We start from the raw sequence: 10,454 nt of genomic DNA, 5'->3' as shown, positions 1-10,454 counted from the left end.
TGCACATATATTCAGTATTGAAATAACTTTATTTTCTATGGTACCTTTTAGGAGGATAAAGTTTCCTTCCTTATCTCTTTTAATGCTACCTGTTTTTGCAACTGCTTTGTCTGAGATAAGGATTGCTACCCCTGCTTTTTTCACTTCAGTTGAAGCAAAATATATTTTGCTCCAACCTTTCATATTTACGCTATATGGATCTCTCTGCTTCAAATGAGTTTTCTGTAAGCAGCATATTGTAGGATTTTAATCCTCTTTGCTATTAGTCTGTGTTTAAAGGGAGTGTTTGTCCCATTCACATTGAAAGTTATGATTACTAATTCTTTATTGCCCTTAATACTATCTTCCCTCTTTTTGTATTTTCCCCCTTTATGCTCTTTATCCATATTCCCCAGTATTTTGTTTCTTAATATCTCCCCTTTCAGTGTTTTTGCCCTCCTTTATCTCCCCTCCCCTTTCTTTCCCCTTTCCCTTTTTCCCTGTTCCCTTCCCTTCCTTTTGTTTGTTCCCCTTTTTCCCCACTCCCCCTCCCTTTCTCCACCCCCTCCCCTTTCCCCCCTTTTAATACTTGAAAGATTAGATGTTTTTTAAGTTAACTAAGTATGTGTAAATTGATTTTAAACCTCGTCTGATGAGAAGATTCAGGTAGTTCTCATTTCCTCCCTTCTTCTCCTCTATTACCATAGGTATTTTGTACCTCTTAATGTAATGAAATTTATCCCATTCAATCCACTCCCTCCTCCCATCTCCTTCTTGTCCCCCTTTCTAAGGAGGTAGTTGTTTTAAAATCATTCTATCTAAGTCATAGAAAATTCTGAGTATCCATCATTTCTAGCTAAATATATTCTATCTAATAGTTACAGTTGAGAGTTATTAGAGTCTTTCTCCCAAGTGGGGTTAAAGCCAGTTACATCGCATTGGATAGCAGTATCATGGATAGTTCATAAATGTCCATCACTTATGGCTATGTATATTCTCTCTGTAAGAGTTACAGTTCTCAAGATCTATAAGAATCTTTTCCCCCATGCTGGGATATAGCCAGTTTCAACTTATTGTATAGCAGCTTTTTTTTTACTGCCCCACCCTTTTTTAACCTTTTCATGTATCTCTTGAACTTCCTGTTTGATGTCCAAATTTTCTATTTAGCTCTGGTCTTTTCATCAGAAATTTTTGAAATTCTTCCATTTCGTTAAATGTGCATCTTTTTTTCCCTGGAAGAGAGGGCTCAGCCTTGTGGGATAGTGGATTCTTGGCTGCATTCCAGTCTTCCTTGCTCTTCAAAATATCTCATTCCAGACCCTTTGATCTTTTAATGTTGATGCAGCCAGGTCCTGCATAATCTTTATTGTGACTCCTTGATATTTAAATTGTTTCTTTTGTGTCTGCTTGCAGGATTTTCTCTTTTATCTGATAGTTCTGGAATTTGGCCACAACATTTCTTGGTGTTTTCATTTTAGGATCTTTTTCTGGAGGGGATTGATATATTCTTTCAATAACTACTTTGCCCTCTGGTTCCATGATGTCAGGGCAATTTTTCATCACTAGATCCTGTAATATTAAGTCCAGGCATATTTTTTTTCTCTTCAATGTTTTCAGGAAGTCCAATAATTCTCAGGTTGCCCCTCTGTGACCTATTCTCGAGGTCAGTAATTTTGTTGATGAGGTATTTTACATTTTCTTCTATTTTTTGTATTTTTAAATTTTCTTTAATGGGCTCTTGCTGTTGCATGAGGTCATTAGTTTCTGCAGATTGCATTCATTTTTTATTTTAGGGAGGAGTTTTCTTCATTAACCTTTTGCAATTCCTTTTCCATTTGGTCAATTCTGCTTTTGAAAGACCTTTCCATTTGACCAATTGAGGTTTAGGGAGAATTATTTTTCTTTTTGCATTTGTCCAACTGAGGATCTGAGAGAATTATGCTCATTCTGTATTTGTCCAATTGATGATCTGAGAGATTTATTCTCATTTTGTATTTGTCCAATTGTATTTTCTAAGGATTTGTTTTCTTGTTGCAAGGTATTAATTGTCACCTCTCAAATTTTCCAATATATTTTTAAACTCCTTCCTTATTTATTCAATGAGTCTTTCTGTGCTGAAGACCAGTTCATATTCTCCTCAGGGGTTCTAGGTCTCTCTGAGTTAGGATCTTTCCCTTCCAAGAATTTTTCTATGGATCCACTTTCTACTGATCCTTCTTCATTTTGCTAAGACCTTGAGTTAGGGAGGGGCTGGTTCACAGGTTTTTGGGATCCCTAGAGGCTTTACTTACTGAGTGCAATTTCTTTGGCTGGCCAGTATGAGGTGCTGATTGCTTTCTCTGGAATGTCTGTGACCTTGATTGGGGCCTTCTCCCTTAGTTTGAAGGGTAGGGTTGAAGGTATTGAATCCTTTTGCCTTCAATCAATGGTGGGATTTACCCTGGGGTGAGGTCATGCTTCTCCCTATTGTCAGCTGGGGGGTTCTTCTGCTCATACATCTGTGCCTGAGGCAGAAGTAGTCTGTAATTGTTTGTTCTGGGACGAGGCCTCAGCTGCAATAGAGGGATGCACTCTGAGTTCCTCAGACCAGAGGAGCCCAGGGATGATGTTCACAGCTCTCCTGCACCAGGACTCTCTTTCCATCCCTGTCGGCAAGCTCCAGAGGGTGAGACAGCACCAGTGCCTCTGCTCCCTAGTTGACTCAGGCTCCTGTGGTCTAGCCCCATCACTGATCCAGCAGGTCCTTCTCTCCGGCCTTCAGACTTCCCATTTCCAGTTCAGCCATTAATCTGGCTGATCTGGTGCTGAACTGCCCTCTGTGCCCATACTCACCCACCCAGACTCTCACAAGGCTGCTGCAGGCAACAAATCCTGAGGTCCATGTTCTTTCTCCTGGCTTTTCTTTCTGAGTTTTGTGGGTCAGATTTCTGTTAAGAGGTTTGTTTCAAATGATAGATGGGGAAAGATCAGGAGACTTTAGAACTGTTCTTGTCTTCACTCTGCCTTCTTGGCCAGAAGAAGAAAAATGTTTTTTTTCATGAAAGATGTATGCAAAATAAAAGAGGAACTATTTTTTAAAATGTACTAGGAATCAAATGAATCCAAAAACATAGGAATTGCAATCATTCTATCTGACAAAATAAAACCAAACATTTAAAAATATAAAACTCCATTTTGGTAAAAGAAATCATAGAGAACAAAACAAGAGCATTATTAGATGACAAATATCTCCTTTTTTCTAACTCCATTATATTTTAATTTTTTAATTTTTGATTGATATTTTATTTTATTTTTCCAATATGTTATGAAAGTTTTTCAGCATTCATCAAGTTACATAATTAGGTTACACAATTTTCTTCTACCCTTCCTTCTATCCTCTCCTCCCCAGCAAACAGATTAGTGAACATTCAACATGGATATTTCCGTTAAACATGTTTACATATTAGTCATTTTGTGAAATTGTGTTCATACAACTTCTGGGTTTGTCTTTGGAGGTACATTCTCAAGTATTTTATTTTGTCTGCAGATACTTTAAATGGAATTTCTCTTATCTCTTGTCCTTGGGCTTTGTTCCTCATATGTACAAATTCTGATGTTTTGTGTGGCCTTAATTGAAATCCTGCTATTTTGGTGTTATCAAAAGAATTTAGCAGAACTCTTATTTTTTAAAGTAGTTTATCTAAAATTGGAATTAGTTGTTCCCTAATTTTTTAGTAGAATTAATTTATAAATATATCTGGACTTGGGTACTTTTTCCTTAGGGAAGTTACTGATGGGTTGTTCAATTTCCTTTTTTGAAATAGGGTTACTTTAGTATTTTATTTCATTTTTTAATCCAAGTAGACTGTATTTTTTGATGTAATCATCCATTTCACTCAGCTTGTGAAATTTGTCAGCAAACAGAAGATTAAATAAATTACTTAAATAACCCCATTTCAGAAAAAATAAATTGAAAGAAACATCAACAAATTCCCTAAGAAAAAGTCTCTAGGTCCATATGAATTTACAAGTGAATTCTACCAAACATTTAAGGGACCATTAATTTTTTAAAAAAATAGGAAAGGAAAGAGTTCTGCCAAACTCCTTTTAAGACACAAATATGGTGATACCTAAACCAAGAAGAACCAAAACAAAGAAAATTATAGACCAATCACCCTAATGAATATTGATGCAAAAATCTTAAATAAAATTTTAGCAATGAGACTACAACAAATTATTATCAAGGGTAATACACCCTGATCAGGTAGAATTTATAGCAGGTAGCCAGGGATGGTTTAACATTAGGAAAACAGTCAACATAATTAAACTTATCAATAACAAAACCAACAGAAATCATATGATTTTTCTCAATAGATGCTGAAAAAGCCTTTGATAAAATACAACATCCATTCTTATTAAAAACCCTAGAAATTTAAGAATAAATGGAGTTTTACTTAAAATAATAAATGATAGCTTTCTAAAACCATCAACAAATTGTATTTGTAATGGAAATAAATTTGGAACATTTCAAATAAAATAAGGGGTGAAACAAGGATGTGCATTATCACCATTACTATGCAATATAGTATTAGAAATACTACTGTAACAATAAGAGAAGAAAAAGAAATTGAAGGAATCAAAATAGGAAATGAGTAAGCAAAACTTTCACTCTTTGCAGATGATATGATGGTGTACTTAAAGAACTCGAGAAAATTATCTAAAAAACTCCTTGAAATAATTAATAAATTGAACAAAGTAGCAAGATACAAAATAAAGCCATACAAATCATCAGCATTTCTTTATTATATGAGCAACTAAACCCAAGAGCTAAAGATAGAAAGAGAAAGTCCATTAAAAGTAACTTTAGACAACATTAAACACCTGGGAATCTACCTTCCAGGTCAAATAAAGAAACTGTATGAACACAATTACAAAGCACTTCTCACCCAAATAAAGTCAGATCTAAATGACTGGAAAAATGCCAAATGCTCATAGTTAAATCAAGCTAATATTATGAAAATGACAATTCTACCCAAATTAAATTACTCATTCAGTGATACACCAATAAAACAATCAAATAGCTATTTTACCAATATAGAAAATATAGAAACAAAATTCATCTGGATCAACAAAAGCATAAGAATAGCAAGGGAAATGATGAAAAAAACAAAAGTAACAAAAGGTTGCCTAACTGTACCAGATCTAAAACTATACTGTAAAGCAGCAGTCATAAAAACTGTGGTACTTGTTAGGAATAGAGTAATGAATAATGGATTCAAAAGAAATTGAAGTAAATGACTACAACAATATACTATTTGACAAACTCAAATGCATCAGCTTCTGGGATAAGAACTCACTATTTGACAAAAATTGTTGGGAAAACTGGAAAAGAGTATGGCAAAAACTAGTCATAGTTCCACATCTTACACCCTATATCAAAATAAGGTCAAAATAGGTACAGGATTTAGACAAAGAATAAATAACATCATAGATAAATTAACAGACCAAGAAATTGTTTATCATCTATGGAAAGGGGATAAATTTATATTCAAAAAAGAATTATAGCACATTATAAACTGCAAAATGAATGATTTTGACTAGTTTCAATTAAAAAGGTTTTGCATTAATAAAAATTAATGCTGCCAAAATTAGAAGGAAAGCAGAAAGCTGGGACATAATCTTCACAACCAGGAGTTCTGATAAAGGTCTCATTTCTAGAATATAGAGAAAATTTATAAGTTCCCAAGTTGTTCCCCAATTAATAAATGGTCAAAGGATATGAATAGGTGGTTTTCAAATGAAGAAATTAAAGTAAATAATTATATGAAAAAATGCTTCAAATCATTGATTAGAAAAATGCAAATTTAAACAACAATGAGATATCACCTCATACCTACCAGATTGGTCAAGATGAGCAAAAGGGAAAATGACCAATATTGGAGAGGTTTTGGGAGGATTGGGACATTGATGCATCGCTGGTGGAGTTGTGAACGTATACAACCTTTCTGGAGAGCAATATGGTACTATGCCCAAAGAGCAATAAAACTTTTCATACCCTTTGACCAAGTATTTCCAATTCTAGGTCTTTATCCAGAATAAATTATTTCAAAAAGGGTAAAGTCCTTCATGTTCCAAAATATTCATAGTATCTTTTTTTGTAGTGGCAAAGAATTGGAAATTGAAGAGATGCGCATCAATTGGAGAATGACTAAATAAGTTATGGTACATGAATATTAAGGAATGTTATTGTTCTAAAACCAGAAAGGGTCAGATTCTAGAGCCTGGAATGCCTTATGGGATCTGATGCTGAGTTAAGGGAGCAGAATCAAGAAAACAATGTACACATTAACAACAACAATATGAGGTGAACAACCTTGATGGAAGCAGCTCCTCTCAGCAGTTCAGAGAGCTAGAATAATTATATTAGAGTGACTATGGATAATGTTATCCCCATCCAAAGGAAGAAAAACCAACACACACACACACACACACACACACACACACACACACACACACACACACAAACACACACACAAAAAACAACCCTTCAGAATCTGATGAACGCTTTATAAAAAATAATTCTTATGTATCTCTTTCCCTTAATCCTAATTCCTCATACCAAAAATAACTAATCTGTAAACATGTTTATCAAAAATATACATGTACAATGCTAAGCTGAGGTGTTTGCCACTGAAGTGAAGAGAATGTAAGAATGGAGGAGTGAAGGAAATTTTGTAACTTAAAATTATACATGTGCATATGGATGAAAATAAATTTTAAAAAAGAGTAACAATCCCTGAACTATTTATGTCTGATTTGTGGTAGAGCATTCTGAGTTTGTATTGGTCTGAGCAAATACAGTGGAACACATTTTAATTTGTTTCACACATAATGATGTCATTTTGACCTTGCTTGATAATGAAGGACAAGAACCAACCATCCCCATATGCTATAAATACAATTCTCAATATTTTACAAGTGTTATCTTCCCTTGTACAGATGTATACCATCTAGTAGTCTTGACTAGCATTTGTTTTTTATTCCTTTTTCCATTTCCATTTTCAAGCATTCCCTGGGTCTTTTATTTGAAGATCAAATTCTTTGTTCAGTTCTGTTCTTTTTATGAGAAAATTTTGGAGCTCCTGTATTTCACTGACCATCCATCTTTTCCCCTGATAGAATATGCTGAATTTTGTAGGGTAGTTAATTCTTGGTTTTTATCCAAGGTCCTTTGCTCTGTGAATATTCCAGGTCCTCCAATCCTTTAAGGCTGAAGCTGATAAATCTGGTGTAATTCTGATTGTATTTCCTTTGTATTTAAATTGTTTCTTTTTTTTTTGGCTGCTTGCAGTATGTTTTCATTTATTCAAGAATTCTGGAATTTGGTTGTTAGTCCTTGGAATTTATATCCTGGAATCTCTTTCTGGCAGTGTTCTGTGTATTTTTATAAGTACTATTTTCTCTTCTTAATCTAGTATATTAGGATGGGGTTTTCCATGAAAATTTCCTGGAAGATACTTTACAAGTTTTTTTTTTTTTCTGATCTAATTCTGATATAATTTGTAAATTATCTCTCCTGGTTCTATTTTCCAGGTCAATTTTTTTCCTTAAAAAGTACTTTTTGTTTACTTAAATTTTTTTCAATAATTTGTTGTTGTTTGATGGATTCTTGGTGTCTCATAGATTCATTAGCTTCTATTTGTCTAATTCTAATTTTTAGGTTATTATTTTCTTCAGTTAGCTTTGGTGTTTACTTTTCCATGTGTTTAATTTTACTTTTTTGATGAATTTCCTTCCTTTTTCAGTTGGTTGATTTTATTTTGATGAGTTATATACTTTTTCCCAGTTTTTTTAACTTTTAAAGTAGTTGATTTCTTTGGTGAATTTTTCATAATTTTCCCACAAGGCATTCATTTGTTTTTCCATTTTTCTTTTTCCTCTCTTGTTTGGTTTAAAATTTTTTTAAAGGACTTCTATGAAATTTTTGGATTTCAGTCCAATTCATAAACTTCTTTGACACATCCCATGTAGGTAATTTGTCCCAATTTTCTTCTTTTGAGATGACATTTTATCATCTCTATATGAATAGCAGTTTTCTATGGTTAGTGCTTCTGTTTCTTGCTTGTTTTGATAGATGAAGGCTACTCCTGGGATATAGGGAGTATAGTCTTGAACTTTTTGTGCTGGGGCTGGAATCTAATCCCTGGCTAATCATTGGCTAAGATGTTGGCTATACAGCTCAGATGTTGCCCATGCAGAGTTTTGTTTCCTCCTTTTGCTCCATGCTCTCTGCCTATGGAATGATTTGTTTTCAACCAATTCCAGTCTATTGTATCAGAGGTATACAGGATACAGAATTTGTCTGGAGATGGGATCCTCCCTGCTCACCTGCTATCTACCTGCTGGGACCTGTGCTTGTATCTTGTTGCCTCAACATGGACTGTGCTATGACTAGAAACCTCCCACTGGTTTTTCCACTCTTTTGCCTAACTGAGCTTTACTTCCCCTTTTGCCCTGAAGAGATAGACCTTCACTGTACATCTTCCACAGTGTCTACAGTCAAGCCCTTGTTTAGATCTTTTTATCATTTTGGTGGAATGTTGTGTGGGGACTAACCTACCCTCCTTGACTCAGGGCAGCTGCAGTCAAAATCTTAGAGGAATGGTGAATGAGGCAGGAGTCAAAAGTAGCAAGTTCTCCATTTATTTAGCAGCAAGCAAGAGTTTAAATACAGATTTTAGTTCCTGGTTTCCTCTCATACACACGACATTCTCCAAACAGCCAATCAAACAATGCTTCCATGCTCATGGACAGTAGATGATCAGTGAACATAGAAAATATACTATCCTCAGGCTTAGTGCTCTCTCACAATGTTCCAGGATTTGTCAAACAGAAGGAATAGATAACAAAATCCAGAGAATGAACCCAGAAAATTAGGCCAAGGGTGTACCTAGGCAAGAGGACCATTAGACCATTCCCATTCACAGTTTCTGTGACCCTCAACAGTCCCTTACAGTGGAATCTATAGTGGTAATGTTTGCAAAGAGTCTTCATTTAACATTGTGTAGGGAAAAGTTCCAGGAGCATGCTATCTTCACACCACCATCTTGACTCTGTCATGGAAGTCTCACCAAATAACTTTTAAGACATATGTCTTCTCTATAGTTCTCACTCCCACACTACATGATAATGTAGGTTATCACTTAACATATATTTTTAATAGATTAATGAATTAAATGGATGATTTTTTTTAAAGAAATCAGTTGCACTTTTGTCAGACTTGGATTCAACAATTATGTCCTTTCATCTTTGGACTATTCATCTTTAATTCTATCTTCTCATAATATGCCTGCATCTCCTTGTGCATGTGTCCTTTATGGAAAGACTGATAGAGCCAATGGTGCCAATTCCATCTGAGTCAGTCCCCTGGATCAGGCTAACTGGAGCAACCTTATATCTTTCCCCTCAGACCTCCAGATCCTCTTGCATCTATTCCTTGTGGGATGATAGGTAGCAAAGTTGGTGGAGTATAGGACTTCCATTTCTTACTATGTATGTTCTACTAAAATCTCCAACATCACTGTCTTTAACTTTTGGAGAAAATAGAAGTAGTGAAATGGAGTCTCCAATATAACCATATGCCTTCTATCTTTTATTAAACCATTTTCCTGACTTACTTTCAGCCTCTTTTGTGAAGTGGAGTGTCATGTTTCATTGAGTAATTGACATTCTCACAACTGATTATACCTTATATGTTCCAGTGATTCTGAAACTCTTTGGGTTATCATTCCATACCCTCCCTCATTTCCTTATTTTCATCCCCTTCAATCTTCCCACTACAAAGTTCCAAACAAATACTATGCACCATTTCCACTATGCCCTCTGGAATGCCTGTTTCATAAAACAAACTTTTCTTCATCTCAAATCTTTTCTATTCCCACTTTTCATCTTTTACCAATTGCTGAAAACTGTATCTCCCCTGATGTGCGATTCTCCCTGACCACCCTTTCTATTAGGGGTAATGCCTTTTATCATTTCCCTCAGGTCACTATTTCAGGTAGAAGAGCCAGAATACTCCTTGTTTACCACTACTACTGCTCATAATTTCATTATTCAAAAAATCCTTCTCCTTTTAGATCCATATTATTCAATCTACCACAAGTGAAAATCCTATTACCTTTCTTTTACAAAATTCCAGGTCATTTCCATTCTTTTCTTAATAGTTTAGGTAACTGCTTCACACTTCACAATTTTTTTTCTCATACTCACTGCTCTTATATTAGAATACTTCAATATACTTATTGGTTTTCCCTCAAATATTCCAGCTAAGCAATTCCTCAAGCTTCTCACTTCCTGTGGTCACTGCTTCTTCCTACTGTCATACACAGAGATGTGTCATAGCATTGCAACTATCATCATCTACAAATGAAACACCTCCATGTTAAAGAATTCCAACATCCCCACATTTGACTGGTTTTCCATTGGTTTTCCATCTC

The sequence above is a fragment of the Macrotis lagotis genome, chromosome 5, assembly GCF_037893015.1.
Source record: "Macrotis lagotis isolate mMagLag1 chromosome 5, bilby.v1.9.chrom.fasta, whole genome shotgun sequence".
In the NCBI taxonomy this organism is placed as follows: Eukaryota; Metazoa; Chordata; class Mammalia; order Peramelemorphia; family Peramelidae; genus Macrotis; species Macrotis lagotis.
Note: the sequence above shows the minus strand (reverse complement) of the source record.